At 40.4% G+C, this 18709-nt stretch overlaps 1 pseudogene; it reads left to right on the forward strand.

The window, feature by feature from the left end:
• The first annotated feature begins 14088 nt into the window (after nt 1–14088).
• LOC133832361 (probable UDP-N-acetylglucosamine--peptide N-acetylglucosaminyltransferase SEC) lies at nt 14089–16499 on the forward strand (annotated as a pseudogene).
• Nucleotides 16500–18709: the final 2210 nt, after the last annotated feature.

Genomic DNA, 18709 nt, shown 5'->3' on the forward strand with positions numbered 1-18709 from the left:
GGTAATCAATATATAATATGAATATGAAAAATAATACGAAACAATTTACCTCTTGTAGCCTATAAAAAATCCTTGAATCTTTTCGTATGTATTTCGATCTTCCTATCGTTGCTTGAGTACTCACACCTAGATATTCCAAGATGTTCTCTACACCTCAAGATGTGGGTGGGCACATAGAGAACAAGGATCAATTTTGTGAATCAAAAGTATTCTCAACACATGAGACTTTTTATTATAGGCTAGAAGAATAGGTTTTTGTTTTTGTGAAAAATATGATAATTTTTCTTCTCAGTATAAAATTTGTCAAAACATGTTGTTTCTATTTTCTATCAAATAGAATATATAGACATTATTACCATAATAATAATAATGATGATAGAAAAAATCTAACTTTTCATTTTAAACCCCATTTTAAAATGTTTAATTAATTAATTAAAAAATAAAAATAAAAAACCAATATCACGTAACATTTGATGTGCCACACGCATAGAGCAGTCCAAGCCCTATGCATGTGGCCTATCTCTGAAAAATGGGATTTTTATTTTTCATGTATTTTTTTATTTTTAATTAATTAATAATTAGATATTCAAATGAGGTATCATCTTTTTAAGGGAAAAGATAACAACTTAAATTTCAAAATTCAAAATTCAAGATTTGAATTTTCATCATCATCATCATCTTATTATTAATTAAATGAATATAACAATCAAAACCAATTTTGACTATCCATATATATTTATTCACACTTAAATAAAATAATTGATTAAAATCCATTTCTTTTATTTCTACACAATTTTGAAATTGCACAAATACAATAATAAATTGAGTAGCTTCAATTATCACATGATTGCACATTTATCCCGAAGAATAAATATTCTCTCAAATAGCCCATTCATAGTTTAACCATTGTATCAACTCTTACCTTGATTAGTGTTGATAAAGCTGGCCCGGGGACCTATGGACCAATAATTCCAAGCTCCAATAAATAAAAGATTATTAACCAAAACTATTTGATTTAATAATCATATTTATTAATGTCATGATTATTCCACTATAAATATGAGACTGAACTCTTGAGAATTAAAGACATATATTTATTGAGTACTTTATTGTAAGCACAAAGTGTCCATTGATATAATCATTACATACAAATTAATCCTCTATTAATGATTCATAATTAAATGGGAATAAAATTACTGTTTTACCCTTTTAATTATATCTTGATTCCTAGTGTACCATTGACTTTACTAGTGAAGGTTAATTCATAATCTGATTATGAATTTGACGTCAATAACCTTTTCAGTTCCAAAATCCAACCCAAAAGAAAATCATCATTCAATCTATAAGAAGGTATAGATTCCATATTTGTAAAACTTACCCCCAGCCATATACATCATTGAGTCCCCAAAACAATTGTTCTTAGCCTGATCATTCAGACAAACCGTAACTGTTTACCCAAAAAACGGCTGTTGATGATGTGGCAAGGATTTCTCCCATGTGGTTGATTCATGGCGGAAGTGTTGTTCGACTATCGACCAGAAGCACATCACTTCATCAGGCTTAATTATTAGATACGACCAGTCTGGTCTTATAGTTTGTTTTATTTACTTCTAAAGTTGTAATCTTATAATAATTGCATTGAATATTTCCTCATTATTACCTTGATACGCCGTTATTAAGGAAAGATATGGCCCGTTGGCCTGTGTAACCCTCCTTGAGCCTATAAATATGCATGAAATAGCTCAAGAAAGGGACTTTTGATCCCTGAATCTTTTTGCTAAGATAGAGAGAGAAAGAGAACTATAGTGCAATTATCCATCGTTTCATTGTATTTCTTCCAAGTTTTGTGAAACTCAAGAACCCTAGTTCTTTGAGCACAGCTTTGAGATTCACTATTAATAATAGCACTAAGTGGACATAGGTCATTACCATTCTTTGGGGCCAAACCACTATAAATCCTTGGTGTTTTCTTCTTTTCCATTGGATTAAATTCTTAATTGTCCTTTTATCTTTTGTCGTACATTTAACTCTGTGTCGTTGGCCAAATCAAGGGTCGACATTCTAGCGCTTTCATTGAGATTTTGACAAAAAACTGTGAGAAAATCTAATGGAGAAAACTTCCAAGAAGACTAGACAGGCTGCTAGCGCTGCACCATCCCAACCTCCTCCCCCAAATGTGGTCGAGAATGAACCACATTTGGAGTTTGATGAGGAGGAGTTAGATTCTGAAACACTGAGGGCAACGCTAGGAGTGTTGCAGGATGAGTTGGCTAATTGGAGGGCCAATCAGGAGAATGCTGACGATGGCGCTGCAGCAAAGAGAAATAGAACGCCAGTGCCAGGAGCTGAGTGAGTGGCGTGCGGAAATGGATCATCGACAGAGGAATGCCACGGTCACCCTTGAAGTAGCCATTCAACTGGCTAGGATTCAGGCTATGCCAACCTCCCAACCAGATCATCCATCGAACGAGCCACCTCAAAGAGGTCCCAATCCACGCCCTCCGCTCCAGCCGGCAAGCCCTCAAAGGCCGGAGCAGCCGCCTATGGCTCAGGATGATGTCCCGCCTAGGAATCCTGAGCAGCAGCATCCATCTCAGGCTGGTCGAGGCAATCCCCAGCGCCCAAGGCAAAGTAGGGCAGGGCAGCCGCCCCGTAGCCCTAGACACCCCGGGGATGAAGAGCCAAATCTACCGAGCAGGGGTAGCATCCTTCTGCCAACAGGAGGAACACCGAGTCAGGCTCTGTGGTCAGGGGTCCCCCACGGCATAACAATGCACAGGGACCCAACAACCAGTGCAGACCTCCCCCTGATGCTCGGGAAATGCCAACCCGAGTAGGAAATAACGTGAACAGACGGTCATGCCATAGTCAGCCACAATTCAGAGATGGCCATGACTATAATGAAGCTGATTCTGGCAGAAGAAATACTGGTCAGAGAAATGAGGAAAGAGGTGGAGGCAGAAGCCCCCCACGTAGATAAAATAGGCCAACTAGCCACAACGCTGGGGGGCAACCCAGGCAGCAGAACGTCTTTAGTCGGCTAGGAGTTAGCGAGCAGAGATGTAGAGACAATGATTTAAGGGACGTACGTAACGACTGTCGTGAGAGGCACGACGACTACGCTACCCTGGCACCGGCGACCACAGCAGTCCCAGAAGCTGTTCAGGCTCAGATTGATGCTCTGAACTAGGCAGTACAACAACTGGTCGGGGGACGAACATCCCATATCGAGTATGATAGGAGGAGGGGCACTCCCTTTGTACAAAGGATTGCTGCTGCTGAAACCCCCAGTAAGTTCAAGATGCCAACATTTCCGAACTTTGACGGGTACGGAGACGCAGTATCTCATGTTAATAAGTTTGAGACACAAATGGATATACAGAAAGTGTCAAAAGATGCTCGCTGCCGGATCTTTCCAGCGACATTGTCTGACACCGCCCAGAAGTGGTTCTTTAAGTTCCCTCCTGCTAGTATAGTATCTTGGGAGATGTTCGTAAAGGAATTTTACGGACAATTCTATGCGGGTCGCGTACACCCCACAGAGGCCAACCAACTGGTCGAGACACGCCAGAAGGAGGGAGAGCCCTTAAAGGAATATGTCCAATGCTTCATGCGAGCAACAGCTGGAGCCAAGAGACTGGGTGATGAAGGTAAGATGATGGCTCTAATTGATGGGGTTAGGCGCCATTTACCCTTCTAGAGTAGCCTCAGAAAGAATGGGGTAAGAAGTACCCAACAGTTTTTGGATCGGGCTGATCAATATATCAAGCTCGAAGACACGATTTCCAACAAAAGAAAATCGCCAAAGTTGCCAACGGGTCGGAAAATCCCAATGGCAACGGCAATGGCAAGGGGAATGGCAATGGTAGGAATGGTAGAAAATGGGCGAACAATGAACCCTCAGCTTTTGAGAGTAAATGCCCCAAAGGCAATCAATACGAGCTGAGATTCACCAACTACACGGCCCTTGTCGAAAGTCGAGCTGAAGTCTACCAGGCGACCAGCTCAAGCGTGCCTTACAAACGACCTGCAGCTATAAGGAAAGATATCTCCAAGAGAGATACGACAAAGTTCTGTCATTTTCACAACGATTACGGGCACGATACCAATGAATGTAACCAGTTGAAAGAAGAGATTGAGTTCCTGATCAGGCAGGGACTTTTAAGAAGATATGTTCGAGTCACAGGAGGGTCTCAGCGAGAGGCTCAAGGTGGCAACGAGTAGGCACCTGCACGCCAGCGCTCACCACCTTTACAGCTAGCTCTTGTGGCAGACACTTTACTCACCATCTATGGAGTTCCACATCTTGCAGGAGATAATGGGAAGGCAAGGGAACGATACGCTCGAACCCTACGCTACGACTAGGACATCGAGATGATGAGTGTGGAGGATCGAGCATCGAAAAAGGCTCGAAGAGAGAAGGAATTGATAACCTTCTCCGAAGACAATGCCTAGCACATGCGATTCCCACACTCTGATCCACTGGTCGTAGATGTACAAATTACCAACATGATGGTGAAGAGGGTGTTGGTCAACACAGGAAGTTCGGTCAACATCATGTTCAAGTCTTCATTTGAAAGAATGAAGTTGTCCGTCAAAGACCTGGAGCCATGCAACCAAACCATTTATGGTTTTTACGGTGAAGGGCTCGCCCCAACAGGGTCGATTAGGCTTCCACTTACAGCAGGTACTACACCTGCTAATAGGACATTACTCACTACTTTCATAGTAGTTAATTGTCCTTCAGCATACAATGCTGTAATTGGGAGACCAATTCTGGTCGACCTATGGGCCGTCACTTCAATATGGCACCTTGCCATGAAATTACCGACAGAGGTAGGATGTGTATTGGGAAATCAGCGGGAAGCAAGAGAGTGCTGCAATGCCTCGATCACCAAGGCAAAGAAGGGTGTATCGAGAGATGTTCCCAAAAAGGTGTTGCAAGTGGCAATTGATGCTCAGGCCCACTCAGGTGATAATGTCACCAAATAAGGCATTGCCCAAAGTGAGGATAGAAACTTGGATCCTCGCTTTGGGGATTTTGAGGAAGAAATTGGACCCATCGAGGACCTTGAAGAGGTCTAACTCGATGAAGAAAATTCAACCAGGGTTGTGAAAGTCGGTAAAAACTTAGGGACAACAACAAAACAAGCACTGGTGGAGTTTTTAAGGAGGAACCAGGAAGTCTTTGCCTGGTCGCACAAAGACATGGTCGAAATATACCGTGCCGTCATCAGCCATGTCCTGAACATCGACAAGAGTTTTCCACCGGTGCAACAAAAAAGAAGGCTCTCGACAAAGATAGATCAAAGGCCTTAAGAGAAGAAGTTGAAAACCTGAAGGAGAATGGATTCATCAGGGTGGCATTTTATCCAAATGGCAAGTGGTGCATATGTGTGGATTTCACTGACCTTAATAAAGCTTGCCCCAAAGATTGTTTCCCACTCCCAATAATAAACCAGCTGGCCGATGCCACTACAGGGCATGAGATTCTCTCATTCATGGATGGATACTCCAGATATAATCGATTAGTATGCATCCCCCTGATGAGGATCACTCTAGCTTTCAGACTGATACATGGCTTTACTGTTACAAAGTAATGCCTTTCGGTTTGAAAAACGCTGGTGCGACTAGTAAACAATATGTTTAAAGACTGATCAACACAAACATGGAGGTCTACGTTGATGACATGCTGGTCAAGTCAAAGAAGGCAGAAGGGCATATAAAGGATTTGCAGGAGTGCTTCAATGTCTTGAACAAATATCAGATGAAGTTGAATCCCCTTAAATGCTCCTTCGGAGTAGGATCATGGAAGTTCTTGGGATTTATAGTTAACTTGAGAGGAATTGAAGCCAATCCTGAGAAAATTAAAGCCCTGATCGATATGAAATCGCCAGCGAAGATTAAGGATGTTCAATGTTTAACCAGAAGAATTGTTGCTCTCAGTAGATTCATTTCGAAGTAACCAGATAATTTCGAGCAGGAGTGCGAGCAGGCTTTTCAAGCATTGAAAACTCATATGGTGCAACCACCGGTCCTATCGAAACCAGTTGATAAGGAAACTTTGTTCATCTCCCTGGCGATCATGGAATATGCTGCTAGTGCCATTTTAGTAAGGGAGGAAGAAGGCGTGCAGAAGGCTGTTTATTATGTAAGCAAGAAGCTAATTGGAGTGGAGCTGCGGTACCCACCTATTGAAAAATTAGCCTATTGCTTAATTTTGGCCTCCAGGAAGTTGGGGCCTTACTTTCATGCTCACCCAATCGCAGTTTTGACCGACCAGCCTCTACGGCAAGTCCTGCAAAAACCAGAGGCTGCGTGTAGATTGTTAAAATGGGCGGTCGAACTTGGGTAGTTTGATATATCTTACTTGCCGCGAGCAGCGATAAAAGGGCAAGCCCTGGCTGACTTCATTGCAGAATTCACTGAACTTACAGATAGCGAGCAGACTGAAGAGCCTAATGAGCCTGAGTCTCAAAACCAAGCTCCTTCGTGGAAATTATTTACAGATAGTTCTTCTAACAAGTTCCACGCCAGAGCAGGAGTGATATTGATAGCGCTGGAAGGGCATCGATTTCACTGCGCAATCAGGTTTGACTTCACTGCTTCTAACAATGAAGCCGAGTATGAAGCATTACTCGCTGGGTTGTGGTTAGCCAGGGACATGAATATAAAGGTGCTCGACATCTATAGTGATTCTCAACTGGTGGTGAATCAAGTCATGGGAGAATACCAGGCGTGAGGTTTAAAGATGGTTTCCTATTTAAACAAAACAAAAGATCTATTGGCTCAGTTTGACAAATACACCCTCCAGAAAGTATCTCGCGACCAGAATTCCAATGCTGGTGCTTTGGCCAAGTTAGCAAGTGCGAAGGATGCTGATACTTTGAATATAGTACTAGTTGAGCGGCTGTCTATGCCAAGCGTCTGAGTAGAGGAGACCACTATGGTGATCCAGATGGCGGATAAATGGATGGCACCATATATAGAGTATCTAACGCAAGGCGTGTTACCAACGGACAAAAACAAAGCTAGGACCCTTCAACGGCAAGTTGCTAGGTATATCCTAGTCGATGGAATCTTGTACTGAAGGGTATACTCAATGCCACTCCTCAGATGTGTTTCAAAAGAGAAAGCCAAAGAATTGATGAAAGAGGTACACGAAGGCTTTTGTGGAGACCACGCTGGGGGGCAAAGCTTGTCAAAAAAGATCCTGAGGCAAGGATACTTTAGGCCCACGATAAATAAAGACTCGATGGAGTTTGTACGGAGGTGCGACAAGTGCCAGAGATTCTCCAAAATCCCACGAGCAGCCCCTAATGAGCTTAAACAGATGCAAATTTTGTGACTATTTTAGTTTGGGGCATAGATCTAATCGGATCTTTGCCCATAGGAAAGGGCAGCGTCAAGTATACTATGGTTGCTGTCGACTACTTCACTAAATGGGCCGAAGCCGAGCCGCTCGCAAACATAAGGACCAAGAAGGTGCTGGATTTCGTGATCAAAAACATCATTTCTCGCTATGGATTGCCAAGGAAAATCGTCTCAGATAACGACACCCAATATGATAGTGATTTATTCACGGATTTTTACAAACGGCATGGTATTATCAAGAGCTTTTCTTTAGTCGCTCATCCCCAAGCAAATGGACAAGTTGAAGCAGTCAACAAAACGCTGAAGGATACTTTGAAGAAAAGACTAGAAGAAGCTAAGGGGGCATGGCCAGAGCAATTTCTTGAAGTCCTTTGGTCGTACAGAACTTCCCACTGAACAGCAACAGGCCATACTCCATTCTCTTTAGCTTATGGGTATGAGGCTATGTTTGCTATTGAGTTAGATCCACCTTCGCGTCGCAGAATAACGTCTGACCAAGGTTTGAAAAGCCAGATATTGATGGAATCCCTGGACTTGATCGATGAGAAATGTGAACAAGCCTGTTTACCGAGTTTTTCGGAAACGAATACAAACAAAATAATAAAAAGATAAGAACTGTAGAAGTACAGAAATATAAATAGACAAATAGGGTTTTTACGTGGTTCAGGCGTTAACGAGCCCTAGTCCACGAGTCGATGTTATTATACTTGTAGAGAATTACAGTAAAATGGCTGGTGTAAAAGAACCTCACAAACTCACAGTGTTTCTCTCGAGTTCTCTAGAAGAAGACGAAGCTAGAGAGATTTTGGCAGAGTTCTTACTATGTAATCTGTTCTCCCTCCTTCCTATTGCAAAATGAGGAGGTCTTTATTGCTAGAGTTTTTTATTAGGGTTTTACTCTGCCCCCATGAGTCTTAAGTACACCAGCCATAAATAGGGGATACAATTACCGTAGTCGTCTGGCTACCAGGCTCTATGTGGGTATATTTACATGAAAGTATGGGGAATGCACAAAGGTAGCTGTCTTTTCCAGGCTGTCAGCGGAACAGTAGGCGAAATGGTACTTTTAGGCGTGCTGGGATGTGTGCGGCCTCGACCTGTCGGGCGTGTCAGGCGGGATCCTGTGTCAGGTGGATATCATTCTAACTATGCCTCCTCCATGACTCGACCGCTTGGTCTTCTTCCGTGCGAGGCACGGAACTGTATCCGCGAAGGTAACCTGAAGAGCTTCTCCTGGAAGGACCTTCCCCGAAGGATATCCCTTCGGGAGTCCGGGAGAATTGACGAGCTTCCGCGTCGCGGTTGCTTGAAAGAGTATGCTGGACACCAAACGGGAGAGGCGAAGCCTTTCTGTCCATCCGCGAGCTCTGGTCACCTTTCGTGAAAGACTTTGATAATTCTGCTTCCCCGAGGCTATCCATCTAAACGCTATCCGAAAATCTGGATAACAAAGCCCAACTCCAAGTAGCTGCGTACCAGCAAAAAGTCGCCTGGTATTTCAATTCTAAAGTGCGAGAAATGAAATTCAATGTCAGAGATCTAGTACTTCGAAGAGTTTTCCTAAACACCCGCGACTAAGCTGCTGGAGTACTCAATCCTAGTTGGGAAGAGCCTTTCCAGATTGAAGAAGTCCTCCATCTAGGCACCTACAAACTTGCTCGCCTAAATAGAGATCTCATTCCTCCCTATTGGAATGGAGAACACCTACGCAAGTACTATCAATGAGCAGTCCTTCTTAAAGGATTGGCTTGTATTAATTTTCCATTTTACAAGTTATGAAAAAGGGTTGGTCATTTTATGTGACTAATCGCTTATAAGTGTAAGATCTTTTTGATCACTCGTACAGACACATTTTGTCCATTTATTACGAGAAATATAAGGGACTATGTGCAGCCAGTCATTCTTGCTAATTATTGTATTTTATACAGGTATTTGCTCATTACGTGTGTTGTTTTGCTGTATTACAATTTTTAATTATTTTGCTCCGAGCAGTATTGTTCGAACAAGTTTTGGTCAAGGCAAGTGACCAAGGACCTAAAGCTCCTCGATCACTTGGGGGGAACATAAGGTATCTAGTAAGCAAATCATATCGAAAGGTATGTAAAAACATGAGCAAAATAAGTGAAAGCATGCTAGGGTATTTAGAGTATTTTTCAAAATTTTGTATTCTGTTAAATCAAACCAAAGTACTATGCTAAGTTCGGTCATGCGAACAGATTTTATAATAAGATGCAAATATATTATAATATCAAAATGAATCCTTTTACACCGCGAGCAGTCGCTGCTCGGCTGTAATTGTTCAATTAAAAGTAAAACCTGCCCGTGCAACAATAAAGATTGAACTAGAAAATAAAAGTATCTTTACATCATGACCCATAGGCGGTGTACTTAAAAGATTAAAGAGAAAGAAAAATAACAGACTACGAGGCGGAGGATCTTGAGGGGAGCCTTGATCGACGATAGTTGTAGCTTCATTGTCTGCCCCGTCCATGCCAGTGGGCAAGGGATTTCGGGTGAGGCAGGTACCCTTGCTCTCTCTTCTTCTGCCAATCGAGCAATGCAGCGGGCTATTTCAGCATGCCTTGTGCGCTCGGGAAGATAGCTGAAATCAACCTCTTGGTTGTGTTTCCAGAAGTCATAGAAACACTTAACCGTGGAATTCTTGTACCTTTCCAAATTGATGTCGTTAGATTTTTCATGCTTCTCGATCTGGCCCTCCAATGTTGCGGTATCCTGTCTGCTCGCGGTCAAGTCCTCCTCGAGCATTTTAGCTGCGCGGTAGTTGACGCGGTTAGACTCCTTGAAGTTGTCTCTTTGCTTGACAGCCTTATCTAGAGTAGTATGCTTCTCCCTTAACTCCTCAACCAGTTTGTTCTCCTCCTCAAGCACTGCCTCAAGCTGTTCAGCGTATTTCTCTTCGGCAGCTTTGGGTTCTTCAATGTGTTGTTGCTCCAAAGCCTTAGACTGCTCAGTGATAGCACCTGAGCGGAGTTGGCCGACAGTAAGGGTCAGCATTGCATGTGATCAGAGCGAAAGTTAAACTGATTGTAGAGTATAAAAGGGCTGTCTCCACAGAAAAAGGTAACTTACACTGGCAAACTCATTTAATGCGCGGGTTAAGATCTGGTTGACGTCCATCATCTCTGTCATAGCCATCGCCTCTCGGCAACGTTCGTGCTTCAAAATTTTGGCCACCCTGTCTTTGACCAATCTTAAGGCACGACTCGATATGTCTCCCCCTGTGGAAGCAAGAGCAGCCTACTGAGTCTGGTCAGTTGGGGCCAGTGGAGAAGGTGTCGACCCGACAGGAGCAGGAGGAGTTTGCAGCTCGAGAGGAGAAGGAGGTGGTGTTACATTTGTTTAAGGACCGTCTGCTAGAGGGTCTACAGTACGGGTATTCTTGGCCGGAGGCGCTTTACTGCTTTCCCCGGGATGCCGCTTGCTCATTTTCTTCTTGCTCGAGGGAGCATCAGGAACCTCGGGGGCACTGTATATGTCAAACACATTTTCAGAGTCCATGTCTTTAAGAAAAGAAAATACACAAATAGTGAGATAGTATAAATGATTGAGTATGTTATGTCAGGAAAATAAACAATGAAAATTGTAAGTGAAATACCCGAGCTATCATTACTGGTTGCTACATTATATACTCTACTAGTGTTACACTCACTCTCTGGCATGAAGAAGTCTGATCTAAATTGGGAGTGTACTTAAAGTTGCCATCCCTGTCAAATAAGTGACAGGGAATTGGCAAACTATCTAAGAGCGATAGATCAGTACCGTTCTCATCCGAAGATTCGTCGAGGGGCTCGAGAGGTTCAGTGGCTTTCTTTTTTCCCTTTCCCATGGGGGTGGGGTGAGCAGCAGACCACGGGGTGCTGGAGAGTTCCCTAATTGTCACTCCAGTTGCCCTCCTCGGAGGGGGTTGTGGCACGTATGGGTGCTGCTGACTCCCTCACATCCTGCTGAGGGGCCGACCAGTCTTAGATTGGCCTCTGAGACCAGTTGTTTGACACTTTTCTCTATGTCGGTCATGCTGGCTAGGAGGGCTGATCAGATCTCCATGTCCGGAGTAGGCTCTGGTTGCAACCATGCGCCTGAAACGCATTAAATTTCTAAGGGAAATGCTACAAAAAATTGAAGAAAGATAAACGACCAGTGGTACAAAGACTGTACCTCCTTGTGTGAAGGCCCAGTTGTTCGCGACCATGTCAGTGGTCAGAAAGTACTCCAGATGGTACTTCCCCACATTCGAGATATAAGTGGTGTCAGTTAGGAAAGTGCGACCTGTTTCCTGGTGATAAAAGTGGAAAAACCCTGTGTTTTCCTGGTTGGGGTTAGATTTTAGGTCGAATGGGTAGTTGACCTCATGTGGCGTGGGGATGGGCCATTTCTTATGGCTATAGAGGATATAGAGTGCAACAAGCATTCTATATCTGTTGGGAGTTATTTGAAAAGGGGCAACCCAAAAGTAATTGGCCACCCCCTAGAAAAAAGGATGAAGAGGCAGGATCGCTCCTACCTCGATGTGATACCTCGACTAGGCGCTGAAAGCCCCTCCAGGAAAGTTCGCCCGCTGGCCTTTGGTGGGTTGGACTAAGGTCACCCCAGGAAGTCTGTATTTTTAATGTAATTAGCGATCATCCTAATCGTAACTCGACTAGAAGGGGCGACGTACCATTCAACATATGGTTGAATGGCGTTTCGAAGCTGAGCACTGGTCGAGGGAATTCCAGCCTGAGGAGCAGGCACTACACCAAACACCCATTACCATAACACATCATTATAATAGTATTTAAAAAGAGTTATTGTATATGAGAAAAGTTTCAGGCGGCAAGGTAAAATAAAATAGCGCCAAATCCCTAAGTTTTTTCTACAGTAACTCCGCTTTCCCGTGTACCCATTTCCCCTATAACAATTTCTTCAATCTTTCTCCATCGGAAGTTTGACCCATTTCCCCCTCTCCCGATAATGTGCGAGGACTCTCTTCATCTTCGGTGACGACCTTCCACTCTATTCCATCGACAGCTTTCATCTCGATAGTCGTTCACCCTGTTCCAGCCCTCCATCGACAACTTTCTTCTCAACCCCACCTTCTAACTCAAGGACACGGGATGAGTCTCACAGTTCACTGAAACCGTAAGGTAAATGTCTTAAATTGTTTAGTTTATATTTTGAAATAATTTTGATTGTCAAATTATATACATTTCTGGTTTTTATTTCGTAAAGAATCTGTATAATATCTTGTTATTAGCTTGTTGAGGTTTTTATTTCAATCTTAGTATAACATTTGTGGTGTTGTTAATAGCTTCAGTGTCGTTGCTTTCGACAGGTGTTTTAGCTGCCTAACCGAACAATACCCATCATCAAAAGAAGCTCAGATTTGGGTCCAATGGTGAGTTTAAGATACGAAAAGTGGACTTTCAGTGGTGGAAATTTACATTGAACAATACCCATCAACCGACTTATTTACAGTGAAAAGCACAGGTGGAAATTTAGAAGACTCTCACTTGGGGATAAGCAAAAGGGGTCTAAAAAAGCTGCATGAGATGTTTAATTCAGAAGGAGCAGTGCCAGAAAACCCAAAGGTTGCACACGGAAGGACAAAAAAAGACCAAAGTTTATCTGTAGCAGAAGAGAGTGGACAAAATTTTGATAGTGTTTCGCAGATATCAACTGGAAGCCAGAAGCTGAAAAACTAGGTCCTATTTGAGTTTGAACGGGCATCAAAAGCTGAAACTGAGGTTCAAACTTTAAAGAAAACTTTGGCAATGGTGCAAGTTGAAAAGGATACTCTCCTTTTTCAATATCAGCAAAGTGTAGAGAAGTTATCTAATATGGATAGAGAACTTAAGCATGCACAAAAAGATGTTGGCCTGCTAGATGAATGAGCAAGTAAAGCCAAAATCGAAAACAAAATATTGAAGGAATCCCTTTCAGAACTAGAAGCTGAGAGAGATGCTGGTCTTCTTCAATTCAACCAGTGTTTAGAGAAGATATCTAGCCTAGAGAATCTGTTATCTCAAGCACAAGAGGAAGGAAAGGGGCAAAATGAGCGAGCTCTAAGGGCAGAAGCTGAATGTCAGAATCTTAACCAAGAACTTTGTAGATTAGAGGCTGAGAAAGAAGCTGGGCTTGTTCAGTACAAAAGCTGTCTTAAGAAAATTTCTATTTTGGAATTTAAACTATCACTTGCTGAGGAAAATGCCAGGTTACTTAATGAGCAAATTGAAAGACCAGAAGCTGAAGTTGAAGCACTAAAGAAAGTTGTCGCTGGGCTGAATGCTGAGAAAGAAGCTGCAGCACTTCAATACAAGCAGTGCTAGGAGATTATTGCTATGATGGAAGCTGAAATTTCTCAAGCTCAAGTGAATGTAGAACGCCTGAATGATGAAATTTTAATGGGAGCTGCTAGATTGAAAAGTGCTGAAGAACAATGTGTTCAGTTGGAGAGATCAAACCAAACTCTGCAATCAGAGGAAGATCATTTGTTGCAGAAGATATCTAGGAAAGACCAACAACTTACAGAAAAAAATGATGAATAAAATAAATTTTAGACCCTGATGCAAGAGGAGCACTCAAGGTTTCTACAAGTTGAAGCAACGCTCCAAGCTCTGCAGAAGTTGCATTCTGAATCTTAAGAGGACCAAAGAGCCTTGGCATTGGAACTGAAGAACAGGCTCCAAATGTTGAATGACCTGGAGATGCGCCAACATGGCATGGAAGACAAACTACAAAGAGTTAAAGAAGAAAACAGGAATCTCTCTGAACTCAACCTTTCAAGCAACATATCACAGAAGAATCTTGATGCACTTTGGTTATGGAAAGTCCACTGCTTGTCTCGATGTGCTCCGCCTTCATCCACCACATGATAATTGCCGAGAAACCCAATCTCATCGTTTTCACTGGTAATATTCTCCTTTCCTTCTTCGTTTCTTTTTTACTGAATTGGTATCCTTAAGTTGGGGTTGTTTTTCTTTCTATAATTATTAGCAAAGTGATTTGTCTACTTTACAAATTTTTTTAATAGGGTTTGTATTTGATAGTGAGATTTTTAGCGAATTTTGCTAGCCATGAAAATTGACAACCCAGTTTTGAAAATAACATGTACATGATAATAGCTAGTTAGGTTGTTCAGTCCGTGACTGTAAGTCTATACCTTGTGCTAGTTTGTTTTCTTAGAATTTATTATGTTTTAGCTCTGCTCTGTTAATACCTAGTTGCCCAATCGACTCAATCTCTTTTAACTGCCACTTGATCTTAATTTGGGGACCTATTTTTATATTGTTCAACAGGGGATAATATATTCGGATTTGATGCCACTGATGCTGCTAAGTCTCTAAATGTTGTGTTTGCCCCTGCAATAGCATCCAACATCCCATTCTCAAAGTGCCTCTTCACTCCAGCCATCACACATTCTCTATTGGAGTCTCTGAAATGGATTGGGTAAAATCTATCTCTTTGTTACGTATTTGGAATTAGTATTTGCCCAATTTATTTATATGTTTTTGTTGGAGAATTTCAGTTTTACTTACCAGAGTTTTCATTTTCTCCCTGAAGCAATGTGTGGTGAAATGACCATTATGGTTTTTGCGAAATTTAAGGCCTCATGTGTGGTGAAACGGCCATTCCTTTTTGCTGTTTGGAAAATGCACTTTTAATTAAAAAGTGTACATTTTTACACATTATTGACTTAGCCTATAGTTTCTATGATGTACTCTTATATTGCTATGTGAAACTTTGTCTGGATTTTATTACTATTCGCAGTTGGTTTATCTAATCTGATATTTGCATTTGTGCCACTCTCCAGTGTGTTTGTGATTGGGATGATCGTGAAAATAAGTTTATTGAAGTTGATGGAATTCTGAGAAGACAGATAAAGGTAAAGGTTTTATGTTGTTTAATTTGATGCTAATTACCACTTTACCAGTCATGTTCCACTCTAAATCACTCTATCTTTGCTTTTAGATGTCTCTTATTCCTAATGTGCAACCTTTCCATGCAACAGCCTATTCAATTGATCCAATGCTTGCACTGGAGATAAGGTAAGTATTCTATTGCCTATATATTGCATTAGTCAATTATTTACTGTCTTTTTTTGTCTTGTAGTAGTTTGTTCACTTTATTTACTATCTTTTTGGTCTTGTAGTCGTAAATATGCTGCACACGGCTCTGTCATTGCATCTCGTTATTCTCTTCCTTCGTTCAATTATCCTACAGCCTTGCCCATAAAGAGAGAAGGTGGAAGTAAATGGCTAAGGGTCGGGTAAGTTTGAGATATATATTCTCTCTTCCTTTGTATGTACATACTGCCTATGCCTGCTTTCATTCGCTGTTACTGGTTTTGAATTCAAGTATTTTAGCAGCGACTTTGGTAACCATCCTCTGTCTCATCTGATGGGTTCTGTCTTTGGTATGCATGATAGAGAGAATGTTGAGGTTGGTTGATTGTTCCAAAGATTAATGAATTTTCCCATTTCCTTCAACTACCATGCACTTATACAAATCTGTTGGCAGGTCTTTTGCTATGCTTTAAGTGCAAATGATGGATCTGAATGGAAGCTACGTCTCCAATCATAAGTGGAGCATTTTATAGATGTCTCATCCATGTCATCTTATATGATTGCCAGGATGATTAACAAGGATAAAATACAGATCCTTGTCAATCTTAATGGTTATACTAAGGTATAGTATCGCTTGAGTTAGCCAGTGACATTGGGTCAAAGAACCTTGAAACATAATTATTAAGATTTAGTATGAATTTGCTCTTTTTTTCTTGATGCGTCAGTTTAGTTTGTTTCAGAATTGACGCTCTGTGTTGTGCAGGGGGCAAGAAATGAAATATTTGCCTTGTAGCCGGCCCCTATACGGATTTCTTACATGGGGTTTCCTAGAACTACAGGCGCAGACTATAACATTACCTGGTTACTGATGAGGTTGGAGAGTTTGTAACCCCTAACCTTTATTGAATTTTATTTTGTTTCCTGTTTGATGTCTAACTTCGACATTCCCAATTAAAGTTTGTGTCACCTTCTCAATTTAATCATATTTATTCATAAAAGATTGTCCATCTTCCTCATTGTTACTTTGTAAATGATTACAAGCAGGTTTGTTGTGTAAATTAGTAACTGATAAACTATTGATGTTCCAGATGTTGTTCAAAGAGGTGTACAACCAGATCAGATTATTTTCACAGATGTTGCCATGAAGGGAGAACATATTAAGCGCAGTGCTTTAGCAGATTTATTCTTGGACACGTAAGCATGCTTAATACTTTTTTTTTTCTATTTTTTTATTATTCAAGTGTATTTATCTTAGTACAATACAATATGTAACTTTATTTTGACATTTGATGTTATGGCTTCTGCCCGAGTAGGCCATTATGCAATGCGCACACCACAGGCACTGATGTTCTATGGGCTGGTCTTCCAATGGTGACCCTTCCACTTGAGAAAATGGCTACGCGAGTAGCTGGTTCACTGTGTCTGGCCACTGGTGTAGGAGAGGAAATGATAGTTAACAGGTAATGACTTAAAACAAACTTACAATTTGGTTAAAATAAGCTCACTCAATTTGGTAAAAAATGATTGTGGTAACTCACTCAATTTGAATACCAAAATACCCCAAATGAACTAGATTTGGTTGAGATTAATGAGTTTGTTATGAATTTTATACACTTATTATTTGTTTCTCTCTTCATTTTATAGACTTATTATTTGTTGTTGGTTCAGATTAATGAGTTTGTTCTGCATAACTTTGACCAACATTTAAAACTAAATGAAGAAAAAAATAGAAGAAAATTTTTGGCCTCATTCTTGTTCTTATGGCTAGAGACCAATTTTCATGTTATCGAGTAATAAAATTTTAGTATGACGTTTATCTTTGTAGAGTAATAAAATATTTATTCATTCATTGCCTTTAGTTTTTTCAAGCTACTCAAAAAGATCCATAACTGTATGGCACAATTATTTAGTGATGTTGGACTATTGGCTAATAATAATAGCTCTTTTTTATTTTTAAATTTCTAGAGTTAGAAATGTTAGTGCTTGGCATAATTATAAATAATATATATTCTGTTTTTTAGGAGCAAGATATTGTTTATTAAGATTGCTTATTTATCATTGAATTCCTTTATATATCTATATATATGTTTGTTCAACATTTTCTACAATAAATCTCAATAATGATGTGTTTATATAAACAAATATTGACCTACATATTTTTGCATGATGTTGAGTGATGATTCTTATATACATACACATAAGAAAAAATGTGTATGATAACAAAATAAACTATGTGAACTATAGTAGTCTAAAACAGGGGACAAATTAATCCTATTGGGTTCTAGCTTTAGTTGTCTCATTAAGTTCATGTATGTTTTTGCTTCTAATGGAACAATAGACTTTTTGCTTTGCTAATGATTAAATGATTCTTTTTCGGTTTTTTTCTTTTCTTTGTTTTTGTCTTGTGAATCCTTTTTCATTGGGATATTAACTTTGTTGTTCTTGTAGTGTCCCACGTGGGGCTCTTGTAGTCGCAACTAGTTTAATGCTTTATTTATGTTCGTTTTAATGCTTTATCTATGTGCATAGATTGCCAATACAAGTGATTGCCAAAGAATATAACTCATACATTATAACTGTTGAACATCATTTCTCTAACTAATTTTTATCTTCATCCCTCTCCTCTTCAATAACTGCAGAGCAATTTCTCTTCTATGAATTGGGTTATGTTTTAGGTTTGTGTGGTGTCAGTTTGTAGCTTGTTGTTTCTTTCTTATTTTTTTTCTATTATTAAGCTTTGATTAGTTTCCTCCCCTTGTAAGTTTGGGCTAATGTTGTTCGAAAATTTTCCTTTTGTGCTTGTAGTGGATTAGGCTAATCATAAGTACTCTTTGTCTTATTTTTGTTAATTTCTTTGCTGAATATTTGAATTATAAATGCTTTTTGTGTGAGTTTATATAAACTAAGCAAATAAACTTTGGGCATGTAGTTGAGTACTTGAAATTGAATCTTTTGGGGTTTGGTTTTTGTAAGGACAAATTTTCACAAGAGATTTAAATGTTTCTATAATATATGTGAAATTTTGTTATCTGTTTTGCATTTGACATGTACAAAATTAGTTTAGGTGGTGTCTTGAATCATATCTACTTGTTTTGTTTGTCTAAATAGTTCATATAAAAATTTATAAGAAAAGTTTCTAAATGTATATTGCTCTAATATGGCATTGATATATATTGTAGTGCATAAGCTCTAGTTTTTGGCTGGCTGGTGCGGTATGAGGTAGATAAAGTGTGTGGTCACCATTTGCTTCATGGATAACTGGCTGGTATGTA

The sequence above is a fragment of the Humulus lupulus genome, chromosome 4, assembly GCF_963169125.1.
Source record: "Humulus lupulus chromosome 4, drHumLupu1.1, whole genome shotgun sequence".
In the NCBI taxonomy this organism is placed as follows: domain Eukaryota; kingdom Viridiplantae; phylum Streptophyta; class Magnoliopsida; order Rosales; family Cannabaceae; genus Humulus; species Humulus lupulus.